The sequence below is a fragment of the Xenopus tropicalis genome, chromosome 2 (assembly GCF_000004195.4).
Source record: "Xenopus tropicalis strain Nigerian chromosome 2, UCB_Xtro_10.0, whole genome shotgun sequence".
NCBI classification, from domain to species: Eukaryota; Metazoa; Chordata; class Amphibia; order Anura; family Pipidae; genus Xenopus; species Xenopus tropicalis.
This window is the reverse complement of record NC_030678.2, coordinates 98,369,320-98,390,601: the sequence shown is the minus strand read 5'-3', so window position 1 is coordinate 98,390,601 and position 21,282 is coordinate 98,369,320. Positions and strand designations below refer to the sequence as shown.

Genomic DNA, 21,282 nt, shown 5'->3' with positions numbered 1-21,282 from the left:
ACAAAATATTAAAACTGTTTTGTTTTTTATTTTCGTTACAGAATACATTCATTCTTGTGCTTTTATTGTTGAGCACATAATAATATAAGTTGCAGCAAATCACTGGTAGGAGTATGCAAGAGACATCTAGAATATAGAAGACTCCAATGGAAAGAGCAACAAAGCAACACACAAGGATGTGATCACAAATCAAATTAGCCATACCTGATTTAGTATCCTCCACAGCTAGGACACTATTAATCTCCTTTTCAAGGTATACAGTATAATTTTCCTTTATTACTGTAGCTCTAACTTATTCCACTGACTGTGCTTTACAGAGAATATCTGAGCTTTATATATGTCCTTGCCTATAGAAGCAAATCATTAGGGTTGAGGAGACTGCCTCATACAAATAAACAAAGGGAATGCTGGGAATAAATTCCAAAGAGCTCCAGTAGAATGAGCCCCAAGAAGCGTGAAATGGTCTGTAGTTGGGAATCTGATCAGCTATTATCCTGGCTTGTGCTTTAAAAACCCAGTGGGTGAGCTTTAGCCTACAGAATAAACCCATGTAAATGGGATTTTCTTGGAGCTCTTTGGAATGCATTCCCAGAATTCCCTTTGTTTATTTGCCTATAGAAGCAAATTCATGACAAGCCAACTAACTTTACCAGTACTAACTTATTCATTACTGTGGGGGGGGGGGGTGGAATGGGGGACAATATGTAAAGAAAGAGAGGCATAAAACCTAAGACCCTAGCAATGTGCTTAAGCACTATGCCACCATATTACTGGGAAATGTATTTTTACATTACATTTTAACACCTACAACACCTTACAATTTCAATTCACATATGGCACAAACAAAATACTAATGTACATAGATTCTTTCCAGATCCTCTAAACAGACAAGTCTTTTAGTTAATTCCCTGAACTTGATATGTAGTGTGTTAATTTTTATTGACATCAGCCCAATCTAGGTAAACAAGGGGAATAAAACTTTGTTTACATAACTGTGCCCAGTGATATCTGCAAATTACAGCCAACTTTACATTCGCTCAGGTGAATGACTCAAAAACGCAAAAATAAAATAAAGAAAAAAGGATGATGATATGAGTTATGGTAAATTAAGTAATGTACCCAAAATGCACAATGTTGCAAGGAAAGAAAAAAGTGGACTTAACCCTCTACAATCACTTGTTTATACTTTACAGTTTGGGCATCAAAGAATCATTCTTCATTCAAAATGTAGGGTTAAAAATGACTGGTAGATTATATAGAAACTACATTTGTTCCAGCATTTAAAATTAGGGATGCACCGAACCCACTTTTTTGGGTTCCGCTGAAGCCCAGAAACAACCCCGATGGATCCTGCCCAATCCTAAAACCGAATCTGAACCCTAATTAGCATATTCACAACGGGTCACTGCTCCAAATAGTGTGTGAACCAGTCCCCCAGGTCTACATGTATCTGGTGCAAAGATCATGCGCACAATTACTTGAGTCACAATGCAGGGGCCATTATTATTACTGAAATCCTCCATCCTTTACAACTTATATGTTGTACAGTAAAATTGCACCAGACATCTTTAGTACTCTTTTCCCTGCTAAAATGCTGTTTTGTTCTTGTCATCTGGTTTTCAGAAAAGGTAGCTTAAACCAAGAAGGCAGATCAAATCAAGGTGTTGAATTAATTTTTTTAACATTTGTAAGCAAAATGTAAGCAGTGACCAAGTATAATAAAAAATATATAACAGTGTCACAAATCATAAGACTACGTGGGGAAAAATATTTATTTGTATTTAAACTACTGATCTTATTGTGCATTTCCGAATATGCCCCTGACAAATAAAGATGCTTTTTGCATAGAGTTTTATAATGTATTACATAACATAGTTTATACACATTCACTATCCTTGCTTCTGTCTAATCTTTAAAACCTTTTGAATATACTGTATGCTAGTTTTAATTTCCTAAAAAGTGCATTTGTGTGGTGCGTGTATACCAACTATTCTATTTAGAAATAGCACAGAATATATATTCTAAATTAAAATGTATGTGTATGACGTGCGCCATAGCTTGATATTTATGTTTTGGAAGGATTAATGAGGTGGAAGACTGCATGTAAATGTACACATTAATGCTCTGTCTGATTTTTTCTAGAGTTAAGGACAAGTGTTGTGTATAATAGCTTGTTCTATTTAATTCTTTCCATGTGCATAGATTGATTTCAAAATGCATTCACTATTTAAGATGCATTAACCATGGAATATATAACAGCAGTGTTTAATTGCAAATGTCAAGGTCTTTATATTTTTAATCACTTACATAGCTCTTAAAGAAAAAAAATGTAGCCTTATTTTAACAAATATACCTTATGTTATACAAAATGCAATAAACTGGTATTGTAGAATTACAATGTAGAGTGCTCTAGCAAACCGCAAAACACCAGCCCTTCAGTTGCCAATTAGGCAGCTGATACCTTATGAGAAAACATAAGGTTGCTGGTAGAATTCCATATGTGCCTTCATATTTACACATAATAGGACTGCGTAAAAAAATCACGAAAGGTTACCTTCCTGAGATCTCCACTTTCAAAGTTTTGATCATAGCTGTGTTTAGCAGTATGTCTCTGTGCTCATACGCCATGACTCATCTTTGGCTCACAGCAGATAAAGAATGGAGTTTGGGCAGCTTAAATAAACTGGCACAGAGATATATAGTTTTTAGACCTGCTGGAACTTGGCTTTTGCAAGCACCTACTGGAAGTTATTATTTAAGAAATATGTCTAAAAAAAGTGATTAATATATGATGCAAATATGGCTTTTCTATACTGTCTGAGACCCGCTATGTAAAGGGTGCCTGTTGCAGCTCTGAGAAGTACAAAGCAAATCAATTTCCAGCAAGGTTTCCATCACCTTTAGCAAAACAAAGCCCATTCTCAGGGAACTTGTTTCTACCAAACAGCATGCTACTCAAAGTAACAGGAGGGACAATTACCCATTTAGGCAACCATTTCATTGGTGATAACCTACACAGAAAATGACAAGAAGCACACAAATTTCTCTCTCCTTTTTTATTTATACTATAAGTGTGCCCTCCTACAGAATGATAAAGCATTCCAAGCAACGCTAAACCTTTAAACATTCTGTATTCTATATGACCTTTAATCTGGTGTATGGGAATGGTTGGGTTATGTTCACAGAGACAATTGATAAATTACAGTATTGAAGGTGCTCTGCTCAAATCTAGAAATACCTTAAAATTAAATAGTTGTGTGTTATTTCTATTGTTTCTTAAATACTGATGTATAAATACTATAGGTTCCTTAACATCACCCAACCTGAACTGATGTCAAGAATGGCTTTCAGTAGTTAAAAAAGATTAAAATTAAAGGGGCAGCATACTCTCTTGCTCAAAAAGAGTCTGATAAATATTGCTTACGCCCAACATACTTTTTGCAATAGTTTTTGTTTTAATCTCGAAAGGTCAAACATGAAGTAACCTCATTTGTCCTGTTAAGCTGTTTATTTGTGTATTTAGCAAAAGCTTTGTTCATTGAACTCATGTTGAACAAGAACGTATACTTCCACTTCAAATTACAAATATTTCACAGACAACAGGATATCAATTGTACAGATCTCAGTTTATGTCAGATAATATTTACCCTGTATTTTGGTTTAAATGTCTGCCGCCATATTAAGTAGTAAGATGAAATTGCATATTGCGTAAGTACATATTGTTACAGGCTCTGCATCTATGTACATGCTTTCACAAAGCTGCTACAATACATCCAAAACTAGCTGTGGATCTTCATTAAAATATTTTATTAACTATTAAAAAAAAACAAGTACTGAGTAAACACAGTTAGGCTGCAGCTAGTGTGCTACAAAATATCTGATCAAAAAAAAAAGCATGGCCCACTGTCCAGAAGGCACAATTAGTTAATGCATTGTACAACACTTAGTTTATATGTTGTGGAAACAGCAGGGAAAAGGTTTCTCTTTGTTTCTCTGAAATATTTAGTCCAGGAAGACAGAAACATATATATTATTTGTGTTCCATTTACTAGTCTGGACATTTCCCATGGCACTCATATCAATATCAATAAAGAAACTGATGAACTGCATAACAAGCCAGCAAGTGCAATAAATGTCACATTTTAGCAGAACATTACTCTCTGGATAAAGCCCAACTAGCATTTAGAGATCATTCCATGTAGGTCCATTCAAACATGTTAGCCAGTACAGAATGCCCTCCTTAGCTCAGTCATCGACATATGCATAACTTTTTGGCACTAAAATAATCATATTTGTATTGTGTGAACATTATTATAATTTAACCATATTTTCACCACACAGCTTATTTCCTTAAAACCTTACCCCTAGTCTCTTCATCCTCTTCCAGTCATGCCCAGTGCCAGCACCCCTGGTAAAAGTGACATTTTCAGCAACCAGTTGCCACCCTGTAAGGGTGCAGAGGCACTGTATTCTGCACCATCAAAATCACTTGAACATTGAGCTCCATTAGGCTTAACTCGCTAAATGTACATGTACATCATACAGGACAAAGTGTTTAAATGCTGACTATTTTATTCAGCATCAGTGGGGTTAATTATCCACTCACCTAAATCTGTCACGTCCCTCCAAGAGATGATAGTGTAAACGGGGCCACTGGGTCTCTACGGGTGACTGCACAAGAACGACAGAGCGAGCATGTGGGATTTTTTCCTACCCTCTCAGCTACTGCCGAGCCTGCTTGCTTCAAAGGGCTTTCCAATGTCTGCAAGGCATATTTCCTTGGGAAGCATTGAAATTGGGAAAATAGCAACCCTTTCTTTGCTTGCTGTTTACACCCAGCCCAAGGGATCTCATTTAACCCCCTCTGAAGTTCATAATTCAGTACCAATGATCCTTAACTTTAAGACATTCCTGCTGTCTGAAGGGTCTCTGTATTACCGTTTGAGTGCATAGTTACAACAGAAAACAATCAGTAGCAGTAGGGTCTGCAACTACATACTGCAAGCGTCAAACAAGGTGGGAAAGAGGAAGCATGCTGGCAAGCAACAAGGAGGTGGTATCCAGGAGTTAGTAAACCACATCCACCAACCAATTCAGGAAAGACAGAGCAGAAATCATTTTTTGAAAATAAACTTGAAATAAAACTTTGTTTTTTAAAGTTTCAACAGATATTTAATTATAAAAATCAAAATGTATTATGGTTGATTTTTAACAGAGTACTTGTTGATAAAATGTTAAAGCATTTTGCATGTTCAATTTTCAAGTAATAGTATAAATCACTCTACCCACCTTTTGTGGTTCATTCATTCCAGCAGTTAGCTAACAGGAGGCTGGATTCCTTTCATCCAAACAAACACAGTCTATCTTTATTTAGAACTATCATTTTATGCCCAGATCGTCCATTACTCCCTTTTCAGGTTCTCCCATAAGGTTTATTTATTTTTTATTTTATTTATGCTTTTTTATATAAAGCATTACAGAGATTGTTCATCATTCATCTTTCCCTGCACCAATGGAACTCTCAATTTAAGGTTTATATCACAAGTACACAACACACTTGGGTCAGTTTTATCATGGTCCAACTAACTCGCCTGCATGTTTTTGGAATGTGGAAGGATTTCAGGGAGACCCACACAGACACTGAGAAACTATAAAAACAGGAATTGTACTGAAACTATAAAAACAGGAATTGTACTGAAGATCCCAGCACTGAAAGGCACCAATACAAGCATTGTGCCAATACCTTCCACAAATTCTAAACTGGGATAGAGAAGAAGTTTGAATAATTATAAATAAGCTGCCTTGTAACCTTCTTTGACTCTCTGTCCTGCCTGGCTACCCTCTTGCTATTTCCTACACAAAATATCCTCCAGTGTAAATGGGAAGTGCAAAGTAATGACTTCAAACCAGGATTCTCCATAGCACAGCTCCTGTTGAGTTATAACAGCCTTCAACAAACCTTCAATGGCTTTGTCTGTCCAGGTGTTGAATTATGCAGTAAACAAAAGCAAATGGGCTACAGTTTGGAAATCTGTGTGCTGCATTTATCCCCTTCTGATAGATCAACAGATTCCATCTTACTTACCTATCAAATAACAGATCAAGGAATAATTAAAATCAATATTCTAAATTTGGTAAAGTGCAGGTTAAATGTCCCACAGATACATGTTGAAATGTGTTCTGGCTCTTCACTACTGGACTACAAGTGCCAATAACCCCTGAGGCTGCTGCCAGTTTTATTTTATGGACAGCTGAAAAGTATGTAGGCATCTTCACAGCTTTGAGCTGGAGAGGATGTTCATCCAGCAGCCCTCCAGCTGTTCAAATAAAGTTCCCCGCCCCAAAAAATGTGATGGCCAGGCAGGTACGTGCTTGGGGACAGGGGGGATATTTGAATGACAAAATGGGGATGAGCAGACTAAAAGGAAGCCAACATAGTTGTATTATGTATATTTTTCTTTACACAGTGCTACAGGTACACACAGCGCTTTACATTTTATACTTTTCAATTGTTATTAAAATACTTAGATGTAATAACTGTAGCTTAAAATGTTATTTTATTTTTGTTTCTACACATAGTCCCCCTTGATTAAAAAACAACTATCAAAATGTGTATGATATAGTATAAAAATTGATTGTGAAGAATAGCCTGCATAAGCATGTACATTGGATGTCATGCTTATTACCCATAAAAAGGTTTATAGACTTTCCTTTCTCTCCATTATTGCAATGGTATCAAAAACAGGTGCCCATGGTACATCATCCCACACCTTTTACATTGTAACATTAATCAGCAGGGTCATACACTGGCTTTGATGTACTGCCATTTATACCCTCTTGTGCTAAGGCAAATCAAAATATTGCTGCAATTAAAACTGATACTGTAATCCTGCAATCAGAATGTAAAGGGTTTGCTGCCCACTATGACAACAGGTTTTAGAAGAGCATCTGGTTTGCCTGCTTGTTACAGAAAGGAATCAGCTCTCAGACTTGATTAACCTGCTATGTGCCACAACAGCCCGGTCTATTCAAAGCCAGAATTTAATGTTAACAGAAAGAAAGATTGGTTAAAGCGACTAACCTGTGTGTGGATTATTTGTTTGATCCTTTTGGGTACGCTTTGATATTTCCAGATCTGTGACCTGGGCCAGTTTCCAGTCCCTTTGGGTGAATCAAATTCTCCTGTTGGCTGGGGGCATTCAAGCCAGGCACCTTTCCCAGGCACTGTTCCTTGCCATCACCTTGGAAGACGACCTGTCCCTGTTAGCTTGCGTATGTATCACAAGTGATCCAATCAGTCATGTGTGGTGCGCCGAGCAGCAGTAACACTCCATCTAGCCAGGAGCTTGGACGGTGAACTCTCTTTAAACTCCATTCCACAATTTTACATCCCTGTATGTAATCCTGCAGCCTGTGAAAGGAGACATTAATGCTTTACGAAATATATTCTATCATGCATTGTCATACATTTATGTATCTAGTGCTAAAACCTTAAAAAAAACCAAAAAGTTTTACCTATGAAATTAGGAGTTTTTGCAGTGCATTTTGTTATCTTCTCTGCTCTGTGCCTTTTCTGAAATGGTAGGTGGGTGTGGCTATCTTACTAACTCCTGGAAACCACCCCCTTGTTGATTGGCAGCACACTGGCTCTAACCCACCTATTATATATATATAAATGTGTGTGTGTTTGTGTATCTAAATATCTATGGCTATATAGATTGCCCCAGAGCTGTGCGCTTCTGGCTGATGTCTTTTGTTGTAAATATATTATAAAGAAGATCTTGTATATAAAATGCCTATGCTTTTGGGTTTAAGGCGACTTTACAAAGGGGTTAAATTTGATCCCTGGGGCTGGGTGTTAACAGCAAGTAAAAAAGAGATTACAGCTGCCCACGTTTAAATGCTTGCCAAGGTAAGACGCTTTGCAGTTAGACACATAGGAAAGCCCGTATAAAAGAAGCAGCAATAATAAGCAATTGATGTATACGATACTCCCATGCACTGGCAGCTGGGTTTGCAAGCAGGCTGGAGACAGGGCATGACAGGGAATATGTGACTCTAAGAGAAAGCAGACAGACTCCCATTTGCTCGTTGTAACATTCTCCTTCCGTCACCCACTGAGACCCGGCGGCCCCGCGGAACTAACATCTGTGCGAGTGACGTGCCGGATTGAAACCAGTGACTAATTAACCCTAGTGATGCTGAACAGTCAGCAGCTCAGTGCTTTGTCTTGTACAATGTTCGTGTCAGTAAAACGCGTTTTGGCATTTACTCTGTGAGACTTAATGGAGCTCTAATAGAGTAGAACGGAGTGTTACATAGAGCATAATATGGAGTCTTTATGTCCCCTTTCAGCAGAAGTTCCACCGAATTCCCCTTGAGGTTAACAGCTTGGCTGCATCACGCCCCCATCATTAGCCCTCACAAAATTCCGTAAGAGACAAGGCTGAACTGAGAAGCGGTCCCTGTGCAGACACGGACAGATGCGTCTCTCAGGTCTTCTAGCGTCTCCCTGATAGCGCGCATGCGCGTACAACTCCAGCCAACTCCGGCAATGCCTAATAGATGAGGGGGCTGACAGATTGCTAAGCACTCAGTCAGTCTCTGCAATTCAGGGGATGACTTCCTCTGGCAATGCTAGAAGAAATATCACACTGGTCCTAAAGGGGGTAATATTACTCTTTTTAGCTTCTCTGTTAACATACTGTGCGCGTTTGCCAGGCGGGTTAATATACACCTGGTCTGTGTACAGGTCTTACTTACACTTTTCTGGATACAGCATGTATTTGGGTCTGTATTCACCATGTAGCTTATATAATAAAAATCAAGCCAAGAAAGGGCTGTATGCATGTTTTTATTGTAAGGCTATGTAACCCCTTTTTTGCTATATAATTCAAAATGTCCAGCTAAGGATAGAGCATGGGGTACACTTGACTCCTCTTCCACAGGATGGGCCTTCTCTAAGAGGAAGTTTCTCTGTGGAGGGTGTTGTATAACTACACCTCCCACTGCCAAGTGTAAGTGCAAAGCTTAAATAAATGAATTGGTGGACGCCAGGAGCTCTTGCAAACAAAATGATAACTGTTTATTTGTCCCAGATAAATTATGTAGTTGCAGGGTGAAAATACTCACCAGTTTATCCCTCTCATGCAGAGTATAGGCAGGGTAAAGACAACAAACAGAATGATAGGAGGTAAGTCCACCGGTTTATCCCTCTCATGTAGATTATGGGCAGCGTAAAGACTAACTTAGTCCCTGGCACTTCTGTGTCCCTATACTAAAGGTGGCCATACACGGGCCGACTATAGCTGCCGATATCGGTCCCTTGGACCGATTCGGCAGCTAATCGGCCCGTGTATGGGCAGGGCAGAGCGGATCTCGATCGGCCAGGTTAGAAAATCCGGTCGGATCGGGGACCGCATCGGCTCGTTGATGCGGTCCCCGATCCGACTGCCCCATTGCCGCCCACATAATCCGATCGTTTGGCCCCAGGGCCAAACGATCGGATTATTTTTTTTTTTACCTAAATGCTCCCCGATATCGCCCACCCGTAGGTGGGGATATCGGGGGAAGATCCGCTCGCTTGGCGACATCGCCAAGCGAGCGGATCTGCTGGTGTATGGCCACCTTTAGGCAGAAGCCTGATGGAGACTATTCCTTTACTCTCCTCTCCTGGGTGGAGCAGGAAAGCTGCTCTTTCTAGATGAGTACTATCTAACAAAAGTGCTTTGATATAGCTAATCTACAAAGTGCTTTGTGAATTGGCTGATCAATGCGTCAGTCTCAGTGAGTCCTGTCTGGTTTTCCTAAGGCCTGTCTGGTCAAAACCAGACAGGTGGCAACCATAAGGGGCCCCTTTGTACTTAACATGGCAATTTTCTAATTTGGATTACCCAATGACATACTACTAAAAAAGTATATTTTTATTAATTTATGAGTTGTTTTATGGGATATTTTTACCTACATTTTGGGAGGTAAAGTTTTGCTGTAGAAAACAGTAAGGTTCACATCTTGGGAACCATGGGGGAGATAGTGTATCACATTGGCTTGGACAACTGTGATAAAACATAACATTTTAAGGCTGGACTTCATTTGATCTTGTTGAAGAGGTATGATTAGGAAGTGTAATTTAAGTTTCTGCAGGGTTTCAGTGGGATTTCTGTGTGGCATGCAGAATCAGATCTTTGTGGTAGTGCAGCAGAGTCAATGCAGTCTGGAATTATACAGACAAAGAAAAGAGGTCCTCTCCATCCATGTATTATCAATATATATAAGATATTAAGATATTTTGTGCATAAGCTACTATAGATGTTGTCCCCTTTAAAGAAAACAGAGATTGTTTGTTCACATATTGCAAAATATGCTAGAAATTAGATAGGGGTGCAATGTGGCTTTAACTACGAAATTCAAACAAAGACAAGATGTACTCTGCACTCACCCATTATCAATATATATAGGACATTAAACTAACATTCAGACTGAAATTGTACATGAAAAAGTTTGCAGACCTCAATCGTACAAAAGTGATTCCCTGGAAATGCATTGTGGGTCCACCAAGGATATGATCAGATACACAAATACATGCACAGATTTTATCATTATCAGACTATAAATAACTATAAAATTAACAAAATCTTAGGGTTTAGTTTAACTATAGAAAGAGAGCTGACATAAATACAATATTTACAATTTCTGTCAATTAGTGGATCATCTTTGTTTCCCTGGTGCAACCAAACAGCTCTTTCTGCTCTTTATGCTGAACAAAGAGAAGAATTGATGATCAAAAAACTTCCATGTTTGGCAGTTTTTCTTAAAGGGGACTCTAAAAATATAATGTTAGATCTACATTAGCCCCTCAGTGTCAAAGTGTGTTACTGTTTATGCTGCAATGGAACAGCCTGTATGTTCCTACTAAATGCACATTTGATTTTCACTAAAAAATCACAGTGTTGCTGTCTTTTTGTGGATTATATATATGAGACAATAATGATCAATGAAATCTAGTTTGTTAAATACAGGAACTGCCAGGAAAACCACTAAATGTATTTTATAGCTTGCCATGAAATATGCTTGAGTAAGGTCTGGACACTTTTTGTCTTTGCTACAGGACATTCTTGGCATTAAAATGAAGCAGTAAAGTAAAAATACACTTCTAATTTCCTCTAATGCATATTGCAACACAGTCTTTATCTATACCCCTTACCTTGCCTGATGGTCAACATCTTTCATAGGACAAATTTTAGTTTTGTGCTGTACATGGTTTTGTGCATTAACTAAATATATATAACACTTTAAAATTAAGAATACACATATAAAGTGTCAATAACTACTCTTTGACCTTCCTGATAGTCCAACACCATTTTTCATATGTGTTTTGATTTGTAATTTAGAACATTGATACATGAACTACATATTCAGCACTATTAACAAGAGCAAAAAGGTTTTAGGGGTATATATATCAAAGAGTAAAATTTCACTTCTATTTACTTCTATGGGATTTTTTAAAAAGTATCAAAGGATGAACTCTCACTTTCACCAATTGTACCACCTTTGGCCCATCTGCGTCAACAGGTACATTACCCCATCGGCAACGTTTCACAGATGGGGTAATGTATCTGTTTACATGTTTAATGAGATATGTGTTAAATTGCACATGAAGATAATATAAGTTCACTGCATATGAAGATTGAGTGCTGTGTCTTTTTTGAACTTTTATAATTTATACCACGTTTGGCAGTGGTTGTGGTTGGACCATTATATTACAAGTAATAAGGTGTGCTGCTATTTAAGGAATATATATATATATATATATATATATATCAGTCCTGATGGTGTCTGCACTCCAAGGCTTTTAGTATTCTGTGGGGTGCACAGCCAAAATCTGAGTATTTAGCATGAAATAATCCATGGCCGGCACACCCTTAAAATTCAAAAAAAAATTTTATTGAAAACTCATTGTTTAAAAACCAACGTTTCGGTCCTCATTAGGACCTTTATCCTAATGAGGACCGAAACGTTGGTTTTTAAACAATGAGTTTTCAATAAAAATTTTTTTTGAATTTTAAGGGTGTGCCGGCCATGGATTATTTCATGCTATATATATATATATATATATATATATATATAGTTGTTTATAACTTCTCAACATGCAGACTAGTTTTCTTATTTCTTATAGCATCCCCACAACTTGTCCTGGTTCGTCTCTGAATGGCCCGCCCAGTGCCTGTTCACCTGTCTGCACCCTTGTCAACTGTGCATTCCTCCTTAGGAACTGCTAACCCCACTGGCTGCATTCCCTCACCTATTCTGCCACTATCTGCACCTCCCTCTGTATCTGCACAGACCAGGCAGCAGGTCTGTAACAGCACAGGTAAGAAAAGGCAATTGGACCAGGAAGTACACACCCCTTTAGAACTAGAGATGTAGCGAACTTCGCAAAAAAAGTTTGCGAACTTCCGCCAAAAAGTGCGAACGTTCGCGAACTTTGCGAACCCCATAGACTTCAATGGGAAGGCGAACTTTAAAACTTAGAAAAGCCATTTCTGCCCAGAAAACTGATTTTAAAGTTGTTTAAAGGGTGCCACGACCTGGACAGTGACATGCCGGAGGGGGATCAAGGGCAAAAATGTCTCTGAAAAATACGTTGTTGACACAGCGTTGCGTTTTGTGCTGTAAAGGCCACAAATCACACTACATTCCTAAACTTGTGTAATAAACTGCTTTAAAACGTCCGGCGTCTACATGCCAATCAAGTCGTGTAAAGGTTAGGGCCGGTTCACACGCAAAGACAAAACGCCGCGTTTACTGCAACGAAAAAAAACGCAAAAAGCTTTAATGATACCGTCAAGTGAGCGAATAATAGTTTTTACTAGTTGCTTGTCACCTCCAGGACGTTCGTCCTGTCGGTGGGAATATTTCTGTAGTGGTGTGTTTAGCAGTCACCGTGCTTGTGCGCACGTGCACGGTCAGGCAGAGGTAATTCAATGTCAGTGAAGTGAACCAAAAAACACTGATTCTGCAGTGTGGGCCCAGTTTTGGACTACTTTATTGATCACCTGCTGTGACCATAAAAGTTACAATTTTGCCGCTGTTGTAGAACCCTGAAAAATCAGGCATGTGTACATTCCTGAAAAATTATGTTTTTTTTGTCGCAGCCACTGAAGCACAGAGGCCAGAAAAAATATGGCATATAAATGCTGAAAATAATCGGTTTTTTGTCGCAGGCACTGAAGCACAGAGGACAGAAAAAATATGTTAGATACATGGTATCACAACCATACCGCAGGCAGAACCTTTAAAATAAACTAAGATAGCGTACCAAGCACTGATCAACCATGTTTTAACAGCGACTCAAATTTCGATAGCTGCACATTGGAAAACTCCAATGCCAGCCTGACTGTCCCTTCTCAGCCTGTCAGTTACAGCTTCTAATGCTAACAGACATCTACTGCACAAATATGGCCACCCCCTCATAGAGGGACATGGGGGATCAGATAGGGAATGTAAAAGCTTGGACAAATATATGTTAAATAAATGTTGAAAATATTTGTTTTTTTGTTGTCGCAGTCACTGAAGCACAGAGGCCAGAAAAACTCAGGATTTACCTGTTCAAAAAGGAGGACGCTAAAGGACAGCTGTGTGTGGAGTCATGCGGCGTGCAGAGAAGGTCAGCTGCATGGGGAGTCAGAACAAGTCTTCTGGCGTGCAGTAACCCTCTGAGATCCATGCCTCAAACCAGCAGGATTTGCACCCTAGTTTGTACGGTGGCGGAGGAGGACGCTAAAGGACAGCTGTGAGTGGTGTCAAGCGACTTGCAGAGAAGGACAGCTGCATGGGCAGTCAGAACAAGTCTTCCGGCGTGCAGTAACCCTCCGAGATCCATGCCTCATTCATTTTAATAAAGGTCAGGTAATCCACACTTTTGTGACCTAGGCAAGTTCTCTTCTCAGTTACAATCCCTCCTGCTGCACTGAAGGTCCTTTCTGAGAGGACACTTGAGGCGGGGCAAGACAAGAGGTTTATGGCAAATTGTGACAGCTCTGGCCACAGATCAAGCCTGCGTACCCAGTAGTCCAGGGGTTCATCGCTCCTCAGAGTGTCGATATCTGCAGTTAATGCCAGGTAGTCCGCTACCTGCCGGTCGAGGCGTTCTCTGAGGGTGGATCCAGAAGGGTTCTGGCGCTGCCTTGGACTGAAAAAACTTTGCATGTCTGATGTTACAGAGTGGCCAAAGTGTATTGTCCTTGCAGGTGTGCTCGTGGGAGGATTACCGGCAGCTCTGCCCCTGGAATGTGGAGTGACATCACCCTTAAAAGCATTGTACAACATGTTTTGCAGGCTGGTTTGGAAATGCAGCATCCTTTCAGACTTGTGGTACGTTGGTAACATTTCTTCCACTTTATGCTTGTAACGAGGGTCTAGTAGCGTTGCGACCCAGTACAGGTCCTTCTCCTTAAGCCTCTTGATACGGGGGTCCTTCAACAGGCATGACAGCATGAAAGACCCCATTCTCACAAGGTTGGATGCAGAGGTATCCATCTCCCCTTCCTCATTATCAAGGACTACGTCCTCATCCACCACGGTCTCCTCCCCCCAGCCACGTACAAGACCAGGGGTCCCCAAAAGGTGACCACAAGCCCCCCGGGAAGCCTTCTCCTGTTGGTCTTCCTCCTCCACAAAGCCACCTTCCTCCTCTGACTCCACTTCTGACACCTCTCCCTGCATTGCAGCAGGTGCCTGGGCTCGTTCTGGTGATTCCGCCCACAAATCGTACTCTTCCTGCTCCTGGTCATGCTGGTCTACGGCCTCATCTGTCACTCGTCGCACGGCACGCTCCAGGAAGAACACAAAGGGTACTAGGTCGCTGATTGTGCCTTCAGTGCGACTAACCATATTTGTGACCTCGTCAAAAGGGCGCATGAGCCTGCAGGCATCACGCATAAGCACCCAGTAATGGGGGAAAAAAATCCCCAGCTCTGCAGATCCAGTCCTACCACCCAGTTCAAATAGATATTCGTTAATGGCTCTTTGTTGTTGCAGCAGACGTTCAAACATGAGGAGCGTTGAATTCCAGCGAGTCTGGCTGTCACAAATTAAATGCCTGACTGGCAAGTTGTGCCACCGCTGAATGTCAGCAAGGCGTGCCATGGCTGTGTAGGAACGTCTGAAATGGCCAGACACCTTCCTGGACTGCCTGAGAATGTCCTGCAATCCTGGGTACTTTGAGACAAACCGTTGGACTATTAAATTTAGAACATGTGCCATGCAGGGCACATGTGTTAAATTGCCCAGTCTAAGTGCTGCCAACAGATTGCTTCCGTTGTCACACACCACTTTTCCAATTTTCAGTTGGTGTGGGGTCAGCCACCGATCGGCCTGTGAGTGCAGAGATGACAGGAGTGCAGATCCAGTAGGATTTTTGCTTTCCAGGCACGTCATGCCCAAGACAGCATGACAACGGCGTACCTGGCACGTCGAATAGCCTATGGGAAGCTGGGGGTGCACAGCAGCAGAGGAGGACACAGCAGCAGAGGAGGAAGAAGCCGAGGAAGAAGCCAAGTTAGAAGACGAGTTAGAAGATGACTTAGAAGACGAGTTAGAGAGCAAAGGAGGAGTACAGGTGGTGGCAGACCCGCATGCAACCCGTGGCGGTGACACCAACTCCACTGTTGTTGAACCACGCATTCCCTGCTTCCCAGCCATAACCAGATTCACCCAGTGGGCAGTGTAGGTGACATACCTGCCCTAACCATGCTTGGAGGACCATGTGTCAGTAGTCATATGGACCTTTGCCCCAACACTAAATGACAGAGATTCGGTGACTTGGCTCTGCACATGCTGGTACAGGTGTGGTATTCCCTTCTGGGAAAAAAAATTGCGGCTGGGTACCTTCCACTGCGGTGTCCCAATTGCTACAAATTTGTGGAAGGCCTCAGAGTCCACCAGCTGGTATGGTAAAAGCTGGCGGGCTAAAAGCGCAGACAAGCCAGCTGTCAGACGCCGGGCAAGGGGTTGACTCGGAGGCATTGGCTTTTTACGCTCAAACATGGCCCTCAAAGAAACTTGGCTGGGGGCAGATGAGCAAGAACTTGTGGTCAACGTGGAAGGCGGAGTGGAGGGTGGTTGAGATGGGTCAAGGACAGCAGAGGTAGAGCAGTAAGATGCTGGACCAGAAGGAGGGTGGCTTTGAGTTTGGCTGCTGCCTTTGAGGTGTTGCTCCCATAGTGCTTTGTGTTTGGCATTCATGTGCCTTCGCATAGCAGTTGTACCTATGTGGGTGTTGGGCTTCCCAAGACTCAGTTTCTGACTGCACCCATTGCAAATTACAGCGCTTTTGTCAGAGGCACAAACATTAAAAAAATGCCACACTGCTGAGCCTTTTGATGCGGGCTTTTTAGCGGTAACAGTAGAAGCTGGCGGGTGCGTTGGCTGGCTGACCACAGGTGCCGATTCATGTTGTTGCCCTACTGTTCCCTGCGAGCTGTCCCTGCTTCTTCTAAGTCTTATTCTCCTCCTGCCTCTCTGACTCTCCGTCTCTCCATCTGAACTATCCTCCTCTTGCTCTCTTCTTGTGGGCACCCACAAAAAATCAATATCCTCATCATCATTCTCCTCAGATGCATCAATTTCTTCTGACAGCTCACAGAAGGCAGCAGCAGCGGGGACCTCATGACACCTTATGTCCATCTCTGTTGTGTTGCCTGCCTGAGTTATATCTGGTGTAACGTCCTCATCTCCTTCATCTTCTTCTGGCAATAATGGTTGCGCATCACTCATTTCAACAAACTCATGAGTAAATAACTCCTCTGACTCCAGTGAAGAAGGGGCGGCGGTGGTGGAGGAAGTGGTAGGTGGGGTGTCCATAGCAGAGGAGGATGAGGATGTTGTGGCAAAGTTAGAAACGGTAGAGGATGGGGTGTGCTGTGTAAGCCAGTCAACTACCTCTTCAGCATTTTGGGAGTTCAGGGTAAGTGCCTTCGGAACACTGGGCAATTTCCTAGGGCCACAGGATATCATAGCAGCACGGCCCCTAGTGCCTCTGCGTGGCGGCCTGCCTTTGCCTGGCATTTTTTTTATTTTTACAAAACAACAACAACTTGGGTGATGTTTCTGGACACGGAATTATTATTGTTATTTAGACAAATTGTGAAAAAGCTCACACAGCTAGGTGGCACTTGGTTGCAGACACCGGGCAACAAGGCCTGCAAGGGCAACGTATACAGTAGTGGATACGGAATATATTATTGCTGGTGGAAAACCGTCACTCAGGTGATGTTTCTGGACACGGAATTATTATTGTTATTTAGACAAATTGTGAAAAAGCTCACACAGCTAGGTGGCACTTGGTTGCAGACACCGGGCAACAAGGCCTGCAAGGGCAACGTATACAGTAGTGGATACGGAATATATTATTGCTGGTGGAAAAACGTCACTCAGGTGATTTTATTGCAATGCAATGTCACTACTATGTGTAACGTGTTTGGTGCACTACTATGAGCAGCACGCCTGTCTCCAACACACACAGACGGAGCTGCAGCAGTCAGCAGATGAGATCAGCAGAACAGCTGCCCACAGCAGCTACATACAGAGCAGTAGAAAGTAGATTACTAGCCAGAAAACCTACTTAAACTCTCCCTCAAATCAATGCACAGCTCCTCTCCCCACACAAATACAGAGCAGTAGAAAGTAGATTACTAGCCAGAAAACCTACTTAAACTCTCCGTCAAATCAATACACAGCTCCTCTCCCCACACAAATACAGAGCAGTAGAAAGTAGATTACTAGCCAGAAAACCTACTTAAACTCTCCCTCAAATCAATACACAGCTCCTCTCCCCACACAAATACAGAGCAGTAGAAAGTAGATTACTAGCCAGAAAACCTACTTAAACTCTCCCTCAAATCAATACACAGCTCCTCTCCCCACACAAATACAGAGCAGTAGAAAGTAGATTACTAGCCAGAAAACCTACTTAAACTCTCCCTCAAATCAATACACAGCTCCTCTCCCCACACAAATACAGAGCAGTAGAAAGTAGATTACTAGCCAGAAAACCTACTTAAACTCTCCGTCAAATCAATACACAGCTCCTCTCCCCACACAAATACAGAGCAGTAGAAAGTAGATTACTAGCCAGAAAACCTACTTAAACTCTCCCTCAAATCAATACACAGCTCCTCTCCCCACACAAATACAGAGCAGTAGAAAGTAGATTACTAGCCAGAAAACCTACTTAAACTCTCCCTCAAATCAATACACAGCTCCTCTCCCCACACAAATACAGAGCAGTAGAAAGTAGATTACTAGCCAGAAAACCTGCTTAAACTGTCCCTCAAATCAATACACAGCTTCTCTCCCTACACTATCTCCACAGGCAGAATGTAAAATGGCTGCTGGGCTTCAGTTTATATATGGAAGGGAGTGGTCCAAGGGGGGGGGTGGTCCAGGAGGGAGAGCTGCCTGATTGGCTGCCATGTATCTGCTGGTCTGGGGTGAGAGGTCAAAATTTGGCGCCAGCTAAGGCGAACCCAAATGGCGAACATCGCCAAAAGTTTGCGAATTTGCGGACTTGCGAACACCCGATGTTCGCGCGAATTAGTTCGCCGGCGAACAGTTCGCTACATCCCTATTTAGAACTGCCCCCTACAAGAATTTCTATTCTGAATAGGCAGCCAGCAAAGGAAATGGAAACAGACTGGAAACAGTGCCGGTGGAATGGTTGAAAACCTGCAAAGGAGCACAGATTGGCTATAAAGGGAATACAGCAGGAACGGACAGTCAAACAGTAGCCAGAAGAGAATATGCAGGTGGGAGGGAGTGGGGCAGAAGCCTGCAGAGGAGACCTTACAAGAAGAAAGTGAGTAATGGGGAAGGCTGAGTACCTCAAACATGGGGAGAACGCGCTGAACACATATATATTTAAATACAAAGAACTGTAGTTTAGAATAAATAATTGTAGGGACCCATAGGGTTAAAGCTCCCTATGGTCTTAGCCCTACACTTCCTTATCTCTTGTTACTGAGCAAAATGTTATGTTTCAACTTTAACTATTTACATATGTGCATTTATTGGCCCTTAGTTGGGATGACCACTTCCTGAACACTGCAATATAGTGTTATGCAGGGCGTGAGCACTTCCTCTTTGGCATTCCTATCATCAACAGAAGGTGTTGCACATTGAGCCTGGGACCTCAACTAGTCCCTGAAGCCTGTGCCCTAGAGAGGAAGCCAATCCATCTAGTGATTCTAAGTCGGGGATGAGTGACCCCGTGAGTGAGGTGAAGTTATCTGCAGGTAGACACCCTTGGGACTCCTGTCTAGTATCCCACATCTATCTCCACCGTGGTGCTACACTGTTCTGCTACTTTGCAACTGCATTTGACAAATTGTGATATTCTACCTCAATGCTGTGAGTATTGACCCTGCATATGCTGTGTATCATCAATAAACCAAGTTCTAGTTCAATGCAAAAGAACCTCTGGCATCCATAATTACAATATATACACCTTTGGCAGTGGAGAGTTGCAGTCCATCAATATCTCATAAGTGCATTTCTTTCATTTTGCGAAGGCCCTGTCTGCATGTTGGAATCACATTTACCCGTGCTCATACCTACTAGCCGGAATTGGCAAATACTGGTTAAAATAGGGTTACATAATGTACCCCCTAATAAAATTTCTAAAGATATTAGAAGTCACCTTAAAGTAAATGTGTGTGTGTTCATAGTATGCCACTCAACAGGGCTTGGTGAATTATAAAAAGTGATTTATTTAGTGGTAACCCAATGTTTCTCACTAGCTGTGACATTTGTCGAGGGAAGCAAAAACAAAAGGTCACAGTTATTTAACCAAAATGTTTATCATAAGTTTCTTTTGCATACTTATTATTAAAACACCCATTATATTTCAAGTATAGAGTGCTCCCCTTTGGACTAATATATATACTATACCTCCCTATGTTTAAGTCTTAGTTCCCGGTCTCCCCCCTCTTCTGTGGGGGAACTCCCTCCAAAACAGTATACCTCAACTGTTCGGGGGTGTGGCCCTGTTCTCTGAAGTGTTTTGATAGTGGTAAAATATTATTCCCCACATACTAGTCTCAGCTTTCTCAAGAACTCTAGCTGGATATCCTCTTTTGACAAATTTGTGTTTCATCTCTTCAACCTGTGCTTTCCTGACTTTTGGATCACTCACTAATCTCTGTACCCTCTTTAGCTGACTAATTGGTATAGAATCCCTTGTATGGATTTGATGATAACTAGAATAGTGTAAAATCTGGTTTCGGTCAGTAGGCTTAGAGTACAATTTAGTTTGCAATCTCCCCTGTCTGTAAACTTCCACATCTAAAAAGTGTATATTGTTATAATCCTTCACACAAGAAAATGTAATAGCACGATGAAAATCATTCAGCTGTGTGTGGAACCGAGATAGGGAATCAAGGTCACCCCGCCATAATACAAAAATATCATTGATGTACCTCCACCAGGCCCCACAATGGGCCCGGTAGAGGTCATCGCAATATACATAGTGATGTTCAAACCATGCCATAAAAATATTTGCATATGACTGCGCGACATTTGATGAATAAACACGCAGGGGCTTTGCCCCGCTTGCACTTTACTTGTTGTGCCGGCTGATTCAATTTTTTGGCGCAACATTTGATCCCATAGCGGTTCCACGCAACTGCAAATAAAAGACATCCTGAAATATAAAATAATTCATCCTAAGGATGATACCAAGAAATTCCAGAAAAAAACAAATTTGAATCTCACTATACAGTCCACTATTCCGCAGCATCCACTCACAGGCTTTTATGCCATCATCATGTGGTATCGAAGTATATAAACTTGATACATCAAATGTGGCCAGGAGGAACTCCTCCTCCTCTGTTACCATAAGGCCATGCAGTCTTTCCAAAAAGTGACCACTGTCCCTTAAATAACAGGGAATATCCCTAACCAGCGGTCCAAGGGCCCTGTCCAACATGGTTGCCAGTGGGCAAAAGACAGTGCCGATGCCCGACACAATAGGGCGACCAGGTGGATAGACAGGGTCCTTATGGATCTTTGGCAGCGTGTATATAGGAGGGGTACATGGAAAGTAAACTGTCAGATAAGATTTAATATATTCATTTTCAACCATCTGTAGCAATATTTCACCTATTCTTTGTTGTATCATGGGCAATGGATCTAGAACCTGATATACCTCCCCATCTGATATTTGTATCATCAATTGTTGTACATAATATGATGTATCCATAACCACGATCGCACCACCCTTATCTG

General features: G+C 41.5%; 1 protein-coding gene across 2 annotated transcripts in view; it reads right to left on the bottom strand.

The window, feature by feature from the left end:
- Positions 1-21,282, bottom strand: part of caln1 (calneuron 1) — a 188,931-nt gene that overhangs the window by 164,421 nt on the left and 3,228 nt on the right. The window contains exons 1-2 of one of the 2 annotated variants that reach the window (XM_002935800.5): positions 7,516-8,515; positions 7,082-7,411 (exon numbers count right to left, since the gene is read on the bottom strand). The gene's annotated coding sequence lies outside the window, so the exon portion shown is untranslated. Of the gene's footprint in view, positions 1-7,081; positions 7,412-7,515; positions 8,516-21,282 lie in introns of those variants that run through there. The other variant, XM_031896970.1, reaches the window with a different exon arrangement.